The sequence below is a fragment of the Triticum dicoccoides genome, chromosome 3A, assembly GCF_002162155.2.
Source record: "Triticum dicoccoides isolate Atlit2015 ecotype Zavitan chromosome 3A, WEW_v2.0, whole genome shotgun sequence".
Classification (NCBI taxonomy): domain Eukaryota; kingdom Viridiplantae; phylum Streptophyta; class Magnoliopsida; order Poales; family Poaceae; genus Triticum; species Triticum dicoccoides.
The window spans coordinates 506,216,487-506,231,092 of record NC_041384.1 but is presented as its reverse complement, the minus strand read 5'-3'; positions in this window follow the sequence as shown (position 1 = coordinate 506,231,092).

Here is a 14,606-nt window from a genome sequence, read left to right as displayed (position 1 = left end):
AATCATTTCAGCAAAGCGCTCAAAATCCTCACCATCCTTTTTCTTGGATGGTTTAGGAGGAAAGGGCATGGGTTTCTGAACCCATGGTTCTCTTTCTTTACTGTGCTTCCTAGCAACAAAGTCTGTCTTATCATAACGTTGATTCTTTGATTGTGGGTTATCAAGATCAACTGCAGGTTCAAGCTCTACATCATTGTCATTGTTAGGCTAAGCATTAGCATGAACATCATCATCGTCATTAACATTATCACTCAGTTCATGTTCATTACCAGATTGTGTTTTAGCGTCAGAAATAGAAATATCATAAATATCATTGGGATTCTCAGGTGTGTCTACAGCAGGTTCACTAGAATCATGCAAAGTCCTATCATTTTTCTTTTTCTTCTTCTTAGAAGAACTTCGTGCATCAACATTAAATCTCTGAGAATCTTGCTCAATTCTCTTAGGGTGGCCCTCAGGAAACAAAGGTTCCTGAGTCATTTTACCCCCTCTAGTCATAACTCTAACAACATTATCACTTTTCTTATTATTTAATTCATTGAGCAAATCATTCTGAGCTTTAAGTACTTGTCCTACTTGAGTGGTAACCATAGAAGCATGTTTACTAATGAGTTTAAGTTCACCTTTAACTCTAGATATATAATCACTCAAGTGTTCAATCATATAAGCATTACGTGTCAATTGTCCACCAACATAAGCATTGAAATCTTCCCTTTTAACCATAAAGTCATCCAACTCATCCAAGCATTGGCTAGCAAACTTAGTAGATCGGATTTCACATTTATCAATTCTATAGAGAGAATTTACCTTTACTACCTGTGTCGGGTTATCAAGACCATGTATTTCTTAAATAGGTGGTAAATTCTTAACATCTTCAACTTTAATACCTTTTTCTTTCATAGATTTCTTTGCCTCTTGCATATCTTTACGACTGAGAAATAGAATACCCCCCTTTTTTCGGAGTTGGCTTAGGAGTTGGTTCAGGAAGTGTCCAATCATTTTCATTACTCACCATATTATTCAATAGAGCTTGATCAATAGTTCTTTCCCTGAAAACACAACTAGCACAACTATCTAGGTGGTCTCTGGAAGCATCGGGTAGTCCATTATAAAAGATATCAAGTATTTCTTTTTTCTTGAGAGGATGATCACGCAAAGCATTAAGTAATTGGAGAAACCTCCCCCAAGCTTGTGGGAGACTCTCTTCTTCAATTTGCACAAAATTATATATTTCCCTTAAGGCAGCTTGTTTCTTATGAGCGGGGAAATACTTAGCACAGAGGTAATAAATCATATCCTGGGGACTACGCACACAACCAGGATCAAGAGAATTAAGCCATGTTTTAGCATCACCCTTTAATAAGAACGGAAACAACTTAGGGATAATGTAATAGTGAGTTTTCTCATCATTAGTGAACAGGATGGCTATATCATTTAATTTAGTAAGATGTGCCACAACAGTTTCATATTCATAGCCATAAAAAGGATCAGATTCAACCAAAGTAATTAACTCAGGGTCGACAGAGAAACCATAATCCTTATCGTAAATAAAGATAGGTGAAGTAGCAAAAGCAAGGTCATATTTCATTCTAGCATTCAAAGACTTTTCTTTAAGCTTAGCTAATAATTTCTTAAGATCATATCTATCATTGCAAGCTAAGAAGTCTCTAGAAGTATCTTCATCCATAACATAACCCTCAGGCACACCAGGCAATTCATGTCTAGGGGGAGAATCTTCATCATCACTTTCATCAATATTATCAGCTTAAATAATTTCATTCTCTCTAACCCTAGCAAGTTGTTCATCAAGAAATTTAGCTAAGGGCACAGTATTATCAAGCATAGAAGTAGTTTCATCATAAGTATCATGCAAAGCAGAAGTGGCATCATCAATAACATGGGACATATCAGAATGAATAGTAGGTGTTGGTGTCACAAGTTTACTCAAAACAGAAGGTGAATCAAGTGCAGAGCTAGATGGCAGTTCCTTACCTCCCCTCGTAGTTGAGGGAAAAATCTTGGTTCTTTTATCTTTCAAGTTCTTCATAGTGATCAGCAGATATAAATCACAAGTGACTCAAAGAATAGAGCTATGCTCCCTGACAACGGCGCCAGAAAATAGTCTTGATAACCCACAAGTATAGGGGATCACAACAATTTTCGAGGGTAGAGTATTCAACCCAAATTTATTGATTCAACACAAGGGGAGCCAAAGAATATTCTCAAGAATTAGCAGCTGAGTTGTCAATTCAACCACACCTGGAAACTTAATATCTGCAGTAAAGTATTTAGTAGCAAGTAATATCATAGTAGCGGCAACGATAGCAAAAGTAACGGTTTTGGTTTTGTAGTGATTGTAACAGTAGCAATGGAAAAGTAAATAAGCAAAGATCAATATATGAAAAGCTCGTAGGCAACAGATCAGTGATGCATAATTATGTCGGATGCATTCCTCATGCAATAGTTATAACATAGGGTGACACAGAACTAGCTCTAGTTCATCAATGTAATGTAGGCATGTATTCCGAATATAGTCATACGTGCTTATGGAAACGAACTTGCATGACATCTTTTGTCCTACCCTCCCATGGCAGAGGGGTCCTATTGGAAACTAAGGGATATTAAGACCTCCTTTTAATAGAGTACCAGACCAAAGCTTTAACACTTTGTGAATACATGAACTCCTCAAACTACGTTCATCACCAGGAGTGGTCCTGATTATTGTCACTTCAGGGTTACCGGCTCTTAACACATTGTAGGTGACTATAGACTTGCAAGATAGGATCAAGAACTCACATATATTCATGAAAACATAATAGGTTCAGATCTGAAATCATGGCACTCGGGCCCTAGTGACAAGCATTAAGCATAGCAAAGTCATAGCAACAACAATCTTAGAACATAATTGATACTAGAGTTAGTTCCATTCAAATCGTGCAAGTTAGAGTCTAAAACAAGGGCAAAAGTGTTTGGAAATGTAGATAAGATGGAGACGTATCAAGTAGCTAATTATTCAAAATATAAACCACTAAAGGAAGAAAACTAATTGGACCAATGGAGAAGTCGCATACCAAGTAGCAATCCCCCAAAACAGTTTCAGAAATGGAGCTTCGACCAAAGAGATCGAAATCCGCGGGTTTGAGAGCAAGAACACGGGGGAGAGAGCAATGGTGATTTTTTTCTGGAGGTAGGTGATGACATGGGCTAAAGAGATAAGTGAGCGGTGCGCTAGGGGCTGCTAGTGCGCCCATGTGGGTTGTGCCCACCTGGTGCACCCCCCTCTGATGTTATTTGCATAAAAAATTCAGAAATATTTAGAAAAAAATTGTATTAATTTTTTAGGGCATTGTGAGAACTTTTATTTTTGGGCCATTTTAAGCACGGGAAATTCAGAAAACAGATAAAGCATGGCATTTTATTTTATTGACTAAGAAAAACAGAAAACAAAAGGTAAAGACAGAAAGTAGTGGCTACTAAATTCGTCAACTTCATACCTCTCAAAAGTGATCCATTAATAAGGATGATCAAGCCTTATTAACAACCACTTTTGATTAGCATGAAATCTAAGAACTTTCATAAAACACTAGGTTACCTCAACGGGGATATGCATGTCCCAAACAATAAGCATTTCATATTTCTTTTTGGAAGTAGGTGGAGGTAGTTGAAAATTTCAAATAGTGAGTGCCTGAGATTTTTCAATAACATTAATGACATTCACTTGGAATTGTTTCTTTGGAAAGTGCACCGTATGCTCATTACCATTGATATGAAAAGTGACCTTGCTTTTATTGCAATCAATAATGGCCCCTGCAGTATTCAAAAAGGGTCTACCAAGGATAATCAACATGTTGTCGTCCTCGGGCATCTCAAGTATAATGAAGTCAGTCAAAATAGTAACAGTTGAATCAACAATGGGCACATCCTCCCAAATACCAATAGGTATGGTAGTTGATTTTTTAGCTATTTGCAAAGATATTTTTGTAGGTGTGAGTTTATTCAAATCAAGTCTTTTATATAAAGAGAAAGACATAACACTAACACCGGCTCCTAAATCACACAAAGCAGTTTTAACATAGTTTCTTTTGATGGAGCAAGGTATAATTGGTATTCCCGGGTCTCCAAGTTTTTTAGGTAATCCATCCTTAAAAGAATAATTAGCAAGAATGGTGGAGATTTCACCTTCCGGTATCTTTCTTTTATTGGTGGTGATGTCTTTCATGTACTTTGCATAAGGGGCCATTTTTAATATATCAGTCAAGCGAGTACGTAAAAAGACTGGCCTAAGCATTTCAGCAAAGCGTTCAAATTCTTCATCATCTTTCTTTTTGGTTAATTTAGGTGGAAAGGGCACAGGTTTTTGAACCCATGGTTCTCTTTCCTTAACATGTTTTCTAGCACCAAAGTTCTTTTTATCGTATCTCTGATCTTGGGTTGTGGGTTATAAAGATCAACTGCTGGTTCTATCTCAACATCATTATCTCGTTCTTTATCATTGTTTGGTAGAATGTCTTCATGAATCTCGTCATTATATTTTTGATTATCACTAGGTGAGTGTTCATTACCAGATTGAGTTTCAGCATCAAAAATAGAAACATCATTAGTAGCATCAGGAGGTTTTTCTACTTCAAGTTCACTAGAGGCATGCAAAGTCCTATCATTTTTCTTTTTCTTCTTCTTTTTAGAAGGACTAGGTGCATCAGTGTTAATTCTTTGAGAATCTTGTTCAATTCTTTTAGTGTGTCCCTCGGGATAAAGTGGTTCCTGAGTCATTGTACCTCCTCTAGTCATTACTCTGACAGCATGATCAGTGATATTATTGTTCATTTCATAAAGCAATTCTTTTTGATATTTGGCTACTTGTTCTAGTTGAGTTTGAACCATAGAGGCGTGCTTTCCTACACCTCTAACATCATTGGAAATTCTAAATAACAAGTCAAGCGAGAAATTATATCAGAATTGTATTTCAATTGTTTCATAACATTTGCATTGAAGTGGTCTTGTTTCTAATGTAATTATCAAACTCATAAAGGCATTGACTAGGATGCATATTATAAGGATTGTCATTGTCATTGAATTTCATTATAGAATTTACCTCTACCACCTTTGGTGGTGGTGTTGTATCAAGCCCATGTATTTCTTCAATAGGAGGTAAATTTTTGACATCCTCGGCTTTAATACATTTTTCCTTCATAGATTTCTTTGCCTCTTGTATATCTTCAGGACTGAGATATAAGATACCCCTCTTCTTCGGAGTAGGTTTCAGTGGTGGTTTAGGAAGAGTTCAATCATCATAATTTTTCAATATGTTATTCAATAATTCTTCAGCTTGTTCCATAGTTCGTTCCCTGAAAACACAACCAGCACAAATATCTAGGAAGTCCCTTGAAGCATCGGTTAGTCCATTATATAACATATCAAGTATTTCATTATTCCTAAGAGGATGATCAGGAAAAGCATTAAGCAATTGGAGAAGCCTCCCCCAAGCTTCTGGGAGACTCTCTTCTTTAATTTGCACAAAGTTAAATATTTCCTGTAAGGCAACTAGTTTCTTATGAGCAGGAAAATATTTTTCAGAGAAGTAGTAAATCATATCCTGGGGACTACTAACACAACCAGGAGCAAGAGTATTGTACCAAGTCTTAGCATCACCCTTTAATGAGAACGGAAATAATTTGAGAATATAATAACAGTGAATCTTCTTATCATGAGCAAATAGGGTGGCTATATCAGTTAATTTAGTGAGGTGTGTGATGTCTACTACGCAACTTTATTCTTGTAGACTCGTGTTGGGCCTCCAAGCACAGAGTTTTGTAGGACAGTAGCAATTTTCCCTCAAGTGGATGACCTAAGGTTTATCAATCCGTGGGAGGTGTCGGATGAAGATGGTCTCTCTCAAAGAACCCTTCAACCAAATACAAGAAATCTCTTGTGTCCCCAACACACCCAATACAATGGCAAATTATACATGTGCACTAGTGCAGCGAAGAGATGGTGATAAAACTGTAATATTGATGGTAGAAGTATATTTTTATAATCTGAATAAATAAAAACATCAAGGTAGGAAATAGTAAACGAGCACAAAAAGGTATTGCAATGCTTGAAAATGAGGCCTAGGGTTCGTACTTTCGCTAGTGCAATCTCTCAACAGTGCTAATATAATTGAATCATATAACCGTCCCTCAACGTGCAACGAATAATAACTCCAAAGTTCCTATCTAGCCGAGAACATAAGACGTAATTGTTTGTAGGGTACGAAACCACCTCAAAGCTACTCCTTCTGATCAAACTATCCTAGAGTTCGTACTAAAATAACATGAAGCTATTCTTTCCAATCGATCTAACCAATAGTTCATACTAAAATAACACCAAAGAAAATTCAGATTCATAATATTATATCCAACACAAAGAACTTCAAAGAGTGCCCCAAGATTTCTACCGGAGAAACAAAGACAAGAACGTGCATCAACCCCTATGCATAGATTACCCCAATGTCACCTCAGGAATCCGCGAGTTGAGTGCCAAAACATATATCAAGTGAATCAATGCGATAGCCCATTGTCACCAGGGTATTCAATTGCAAGACATATATCAAGTGTTCTCAAATCCATAGAAGTATTCAATCCGATAACAACGAAGTCTCAAAGGCAAAAACTCAATTCATCACAACAAGATAGAGAGGGGAAAACACCATATGATCCGACTATATTAACAAAGCCCGTGATACATTGATACGTCTCCAACGTATCTACTTTTCCAAACCCTTTTGCCCTTGTTTTGGATTGTAACTTGCATGATTTGAATGGAACTAACCCAAACTGGCGTTGTTTTCTGCAGAATTTCCATGGTGTTATTTTTGTGGAGAAATAAAAGTTCTCGAAATGACCTGAAAATCAACGGAGAATATTTTTGGAATATATAAAAAATACTGGTGAAAGAATCAAGGCCAGGGGGCCCACACCCTGTCCACGAGGGTGGGGGGTGCGCCTACCCCCCTTGGCACGCCCCCCTGCCTCGTGGGCCCCCTGGTGCTCCACCGACCTCAACTCCAACTCTATATATTCATGTTCGGGGAGAAAAAAAATCAGAGAGAAGGATTCATCGCGTTTTGCGATACGGAGCCACCACCAAGCCCTAATCTCTCTCGGGAGGGCTGATCTGGAGTCCGTTCGGGGCTCCGAAGAGGGGAATCCGTCGCCATCGTCATCATCAACCTTCCTCCATCACCAATTTCATGATGCTCACCGTCGTGCGTGAGTAATTCCATCATAGGCTTGCTAGACGGTGATGGGTTGGATGAGATTTATCATGTAATCGAGTTAGTTTTGTTAGGGTTTGATCCCTAGTATCCGTTATATTCTGAGATTGTTGTTGCTATGACTTTGCTATGCTTAATGCTTGTCACTAGCGCCCGAGTTCCATGATTTCAGATCTGAACCTATTATGTTTTCATGAATATATATGATTTCTTGATCCTATCTTGCAAGTCTATAGTCACCTATTATGTGTTATGATCCGTTAACCCCGAAGTGACAATAATCCGGATACTTACCGGTGATGACCGTAGTTTGAGTAGTTCATGTATTCACTAAGTGTTAGTGCTTTGGTCCGGTACTCTATTTAAAGGAGGCCTTAATATCCCTTAGTTTCTAATAGGACCCCGCTGACACGGGAGGGTAGGACAAAAGATGTCATGCAAGTTCTTTTCCATAAGCATGTATGACTATATTTGGAATACATACGTACATTACATTGATGAACTGGAGCTAGTTCTGTGTCACCCTATGTTATAACTATTGCATGAGGAATCGCATCCGACATAATTATCCATCATTGATCCATTGCCTACGAACTTTTCATATATTGATCTTTGCTTATTTACTTTTCCGTTGCTACTGTTACAATCACTATAAAACCAAAACTATTACTTTGGCTACCGTTACCGCTACTATCATATTACTTTGCTACTAAATACTTTGCTGCAGATATTAAGTCTTTCAGGTGTGGTTGAATTGAAAACTCAACTGTTAATACTTGAGAATATTCTTTGGCTCCCCTTGTGTCAAATCAATAAATTCGGGTTGAATACTCTACCCTCAAAAACTGTTGCGTTCCCCTATACTTGTGGGTTATCAAGACTATGTTCTGGCACCGTTGCCGGGGAGCATAGATCCATTCTTTGAGTCACTTGGGATTTATATCTGCTAATCACCATGAAGAACTTGAAAGATAAAAGAACCAAGATTTTTCCCTCAACTACGAGGGGAGGTAAGGAACTACCATCTAGCTCTGCACTTGATTCACATTCTGTTTTGAGTAAACTTGCGACACCTACTGCCGCTATTCATTCTGATATGTCGCATGTTATTGATGATGCCACTTCTGGTTTGCATGATACTTATGATGAAACTACTCCTATGCTTGATAATACTGTGCCAGTAGGTGAATTTCTTGATGAAAAACTTGCTAGGGTTAGAGAGAATGAAATTATTGAAACTGATCATACAGATGAAAGTGACGATGAAGATTCTCCCCCTAGATATGAATTGCCTGTTGTTCCTGAGGGTTACGTTATGGATGAAGAAACTGCTAGAGACTTCTTAGCTTGCAATGATAGATATGATCTTAAGAAATTATTAGCTAAGCTTAAATAAAAGTCTTTGAATGCTAGAATGAAATATGACCCTGCTTTTGCTACTTCACCTATCTTTATTTCCGATAAGGATTATGATTTGTCTATTGACCCTGAGTGAATTACTTTGGTTGAATCTGATCCTTTTTATGGCTGTGAATCTGAAACTGTTGTGGCACATCTTACTAAATTAAATGATATAGCCACCCTGTTCACTAATGACGAGAAAACTCGCTATTACTTTATCCTTAAGTTGTTTCCGTTCTCATTAAAGGGTGATGCTAAAACATGGTTTAATTCCCTTGATCCTGGTTGTGTGCGTAGTCCCCAGTATATGATTTATTACTTCTCTGCTAAATATTTCCCCGCTCATAAGAAACAAGATGCCTTAAGGGAAATATATAATTTTGTGCAAATTGAAGAAGAGAGTCTCCCACAAGCTTGGGGGAGGCTTCTCCAATTACTTAATGCTTTGCCTGATCATCCTCTCAAGAAAAATGAAATACTTGATATCTTTTATAATGGACTAACTGATGCTTCCAGAGACCACCTGGATAGTTGTGATGGTTGTGTTTTCAGGGAAAGAACTGTTGATCAAGCTGAATTGCTATTGAATAATATGTTGAGTAATTAAAATGATTGGACACTTCCTGAACCAACTCCTAAGCCAACTCCAAGGAAAAAGGGGTATTCTATTTCTCAGTCCTGAAGATATGCAAGAGGCAAAGAAATCTATGAAAGAAGAGGTATTAAAGCTGAAGATGTTAAGAATTTACCACCTATTAAAGAAATACGTAGTCTTGATAACCCGACATAGGTAGTAAATGTAAATTCTCTCTATAGATTTGATGAAGGTGATATCCCTCGTTATAAGTCTGCTAGCCAATGCTTAGATGAGTTTGATAATTTTATTGTTAAATAAGAAGACTTCAATGATGTTTATGTTGGTAGACAATTGAAACACAATGCTGATATGCTTGAAAACTTGAGTGATTATATGTCTAGAGTTAAAGGTGAACTTAAACTCATTAGTAAACATGCTTCTATGGTTACCACTCAAGTAGAACAAGTACTTAAAGCTCAGAATGATTTGCTCAATGAATTAAATAATAAGAAAAATGATAATGTTGTTAGAGTTATGACTATAGGGGGTAAAATGACTCAGGAACCTCTGTATCTTGAGGGCCACCCTAAGAGAATTGAGTAAGATTCTCAGAGAACTAATGCTGATGCACCTAGTTCTTCTAAGAAGAAGAAAAAGAAAAATTATAGGACTTTGCATGCTTCAAGTGAACCTGTTGTTGACACATCTAAGAATCCCAATGATATTTATGTTTCTAATGCTGAAACACAATATGGTAATGAACATGGACCTAGTGATAATGTTAATGATGATGTTCATGTTAATGCTCAACCTAGTAATAACAATGATATAGAGATTGAACCTGCTGTTGATCTTGATAACCCACAATCAAAGAATCAACATTATGATAAGAGAGACTTCGTTGCTAGGACGCATGGTAAAGAAAGAGAACCATGGGTTCATAAACCCATGCCTTTTCCTCCTAAACCATCCAAGAAAAAGGATGATGAGGATTCTGAGCGCTTTGCTGAAATGATTAGACCTATCTTTTTGCGTATGCGTTTGACTGATATGCTTAAAATGAATCCTTATGCTAAGTATATGGAAGATATTGTTACTAATAAAAGAAAGATACCGGAAGCTGAAATTTCCACCATGCTTGCTAGTTACACTTTTAAGGGTGGAATACCAAATAAACTTTGAGATCTAGGAGTACCAACTATATCATGCTCCATTAAGAGAAACTATGTTAAAACCGCTTTATGTGATCTTGGAGCAGGTGTTAGTGTTATGCCTCTCTCTTTATATCGTAGACTTGATTTGAATAAGTTGACACCTACTGAAATATCTTTGCAAATGGCTGATAAATCAACTGCTATACCTGTCGGTATTTGTGAGGATGTGCCTGTTGTGGTTGCAAACATTACTATTTTAACGTACTTTGTTATCCTTGATATTCTCGAGGACAATAGTATGTCTATCATTCTTGGTAGACCCTTTTTGAATACTGCAGGGGCTGTTATTGATTGCAACAAGGGCAATGTCACTTTTCATGTTAATGGTAATGACCATACGGTACACTTTCTGAGGAAACAACCTCAAGTCCACAATATTAATTCTATTGGAAAATTTTCAACTATTATTATTGGAGGTTTCGAATTTCCTCTTCCTACTATCAAGAAGAAAAATGATATCCTTATTGTTGGGGACGTGCATATCCCCGTTGAGGTAACCTAGTGCTATTCAAAATTTCTCCGGTTTCATGCGATTCGGAATGAGTTTGTTAAAAAGACTTGATCAACATTGTTAGTGGATTCCTTTTGATGATCATGAGATGGATGAAGTTAGAAAGCACAACTCTTTGTACCCTCCTTTTACTTTTTGTTATTTAGATTAAATAAAGCAAAAATAACATTTTCTATCTGTTTTCTGAATTATCCTTGCAATAAAAAATACCCCGAAAATAAAAGTTCTCCAAATGTCCTAAAAATTTAATATGATTTTTTCTAGAATATTTAAGAATTATTGGCACTAAGAAAACACCAGGGGGACCCGCCATGTGCCCACGAGGGTGGAGGGCACGCCCTACCCCCCTAGGTGCCCCCTGCCTCATGGACCCCAAGTGGGCCCCCACCACTTATACTTGCACCCACACACTTCGTCTTCCTCCAGAAAAAAATTACCCACCAGCTCAAACCCGAGTTCTAGCTCATCTTGCTGCCATTTTTGATCTCCTTGCCCAAAGCTCCATTCACAAAACTGCTTTGGGGGATTGTTCTTCGGTATGTGACTCCTCCAATGGTCCAATTAGTTTTTGTTCTTGTGCTTTATTTATTGCAAATTTTTGCTGCTTAGGTGACCCTGTTATTGAGCTTTCATGTCAAATTTATTTGGTCCCAAGTAGTTTTAATGCATGATATAGCCTCTAGGCACTTGTAGGAGTAGTTGCTATCAATTTTGTTGAGTTTGACTTTTATTTTGAGTCACTAAAAATTTCAGAAAATTTTCAAAGGAAGAAATATGTTTAGGAAAATGTACCAAGGTGGTTCCTAAAGGAAGCAAGGACCCCGGCCCGCGATACGTGAGCCGGACTATGAACTACCAAGAGAAGCTCAAGTGTGGCCTTGTGAATGGCCGTCAGAAGATTGTATGGTCCAAGCAGGAATTAAGGAGGAATTTGATGCATATGTGCGTAATGCTGAACTTGAGGGCTTCGTGTTAGATAAGTGCCCCCAATATTTTTTTGACTATATACTGCAAGGCAACAGCCTCACGGCCCTTTATTGATAAAGAACTAGAGAATTTACAATTTTACAAATTTACAAGCAGAAGAAAAGGAAATACTTACAAAGAGATCTAGGAAAGGGTAGCTATCCATGAGATTAAGCTATCTTTATATTTACATCTAATTCTATGAGACAAAAGAGAAATGTCATGGATAAAGTTCCTCCTCCAAGATCTAAAGGAAGGCTGCTCATTTTTGAAGATCTTCCCATTCCTTTTGTGTCCAAATATTCCATGAAGGAGTGAAGACAACCTCTATGAAAAAAGGAAGACCAAAATCCCACGTAGATGATTGAGCCATCTCATATGTAGTCTGGTTCGGCTGAACAGTCCAAGAAATCCCAAGGTAGTTCCGAACCCTTTGACTGAATTTGCAAGCAAAGAAAAGATGTGCCCGATCTTCATGAGAAGCACAGTGGCATAGCACACATGTGTCATCCTGAATGATCTAGTGTCGGCGCTACATCGTATCCCTAGTATTCAAATGATCCATTAAGAGAAGCCAACCAAACACCTTGAACTTGAGCGTGCATGCACACTTCCAAATCCATTTGAAAATGGGATCGGCCACCAGGTGGGAGAAGCAAGACTCATAGTAAATCTTTGACTTAAAGTCCCCAGATTTAGACGGCCATTTCTAAATGTCCTTCCTCTCCTCATCCTGATTGATCAGTGGCAGCAGAGACTGGAGTTGGGTGAACTCAATATAGGCCTCCGGCGACAGAGGCAGATGGAAGTGATCAGAGACATCAGGCCGCTCCATAAAGTCTTTGACAGTGATCGCACCACCAATCACAAATGAATGGAGCCGTGGGAAACTTTCATGCAATAAGACAACATGATTACCTCGCTGCCATCGATCAAGCCAAAATAGCACTATATTGCCTTCATGTACTTGTGGAACAGATAACTTGTAGAAGTTGTTATATAAACGCACGACATCACGCCACCAAAAGGAGCCACAACTCTGAGTGATTTGTGGCGGTGAGGAGGCGTAATAAGTGTCCCAAATTAATGTGACCCAAGGCACATCAACCTTGTTAAAAAAACTTGAAGAGGTGCTTGAGCAACAAGGCCTCATTCTGAATACCCAAATTAAGAACACCCAGACCACCATACTTCTTAGGCCGACAAACCAAATCCCAAGCAGCCAATGATTGGCGTGGGTTATCCGTGTTTCCTCTCCACAGACATTGTCGCATGATTCGCTCTATTTGCTGCAATATGCCCTTTGGAAGAGAGAGTGTACACAAGAAATAAATTGGCATGGAACACAACACCCACTTCAGTAGTAATAGACGTCTCCCTTGATTCAGTAGGCATGATGATGCAAATAAGCGACACTCAATGCGATCAACCAGAGGCAGTAGGTCATAGATTTTAGGTCTACAAGTTCCCATTGGCAATCTGTCGGAGTAATGGGCCACGGGTAGGCTAACCCGAGCCCCAGAACCTTTCAAGACATCGGGGTAGGCTGCACCCCTCAAGAACCCCGGACGAAGAGTCGCCTTCTGAGAAGTCGGCGGCAAGGCAACCGACTGCCCACTCGCGGCCGAGTCCCGGGGACGACTTTAGGATAAGCCGACTCCTGACTAGCAACTTCCAGAGAAGCCGGCTTTGGGGAGTTGGCCCGCGACTCCAACAAACCCTATGCCCTCATCAAGAGGGACAGGGCGGGGAGTGGCTACAGTCAAGCCCACTCCCACCCCTTTCCAAAGGCTGGCATGGCCACAGTACGCCATACCCGTGGAGATCTCCTTCTGGTGTGGCACTGTTGCCGTGCCGGCCGTGACATCAGCACCAAAGGACCGAATCCTATGCCCACAACGGCTTGTCTGTACGACCCTGGGGCGGTGGGTCCCACCAGCCAATGGGACCCCAAGAGACGGCAAGTGCGCCACCAGTCGGCCCCCGAGAGTCGCCAGACCCTCCCCCGTGGCCCACGCGCCATTAATCAGATGTGACGGAGAGTGGCAATAGTGATCGCCCGCCAGGCGGCGGGGCTATTGCCACGACTCCATGACCAAGCCCGCATACACAGAAGCACGTCTACAATAATCAGCAGCCGGCAAGACCCGCCCGCGGCGGACACGGCCTGTCGGCTCCGTACCTAGCCAGTCGGCGGGGCCCACCAGTCAGCGGAGAAGACGGAGGCCAGAGGCACTAACGGCTGGGCCCGCGTCTAGCCGGATTACCATTGTACCCCTGGGGGTAGGCCTATATAAACCCCCCAGGGCACCCATGCAAAGGGTTGGAATCCATTAGCTCTAGACCAGATCATATAGGAGGGAGAGAGCTAGCCTTGCCCTCTCCTACCTCCAGGAAATAGCTCAAGGAGCAATCGTGTAAACACTTTGCCATAGTGATCATGAGGAGACCCCGCAGAGCAGCAGTAGGGGTATTATCTCCCCAGAGAGCCCTGAAGCTGGGTAAGATTCGCCGGCGTGCATGTCTACGCCTCATCCCGTTTCCAGGCACCGGCGACGTTCTACTCGCCCCCACCATGATAAGCCATACTTTGGCATATGTCGCACCCAACCCCCGACATTTGGCACCCACCGTGGGGCCTGGTGCACCGTCATCCGGAGACCTGTTCTAGACGGGAACCCT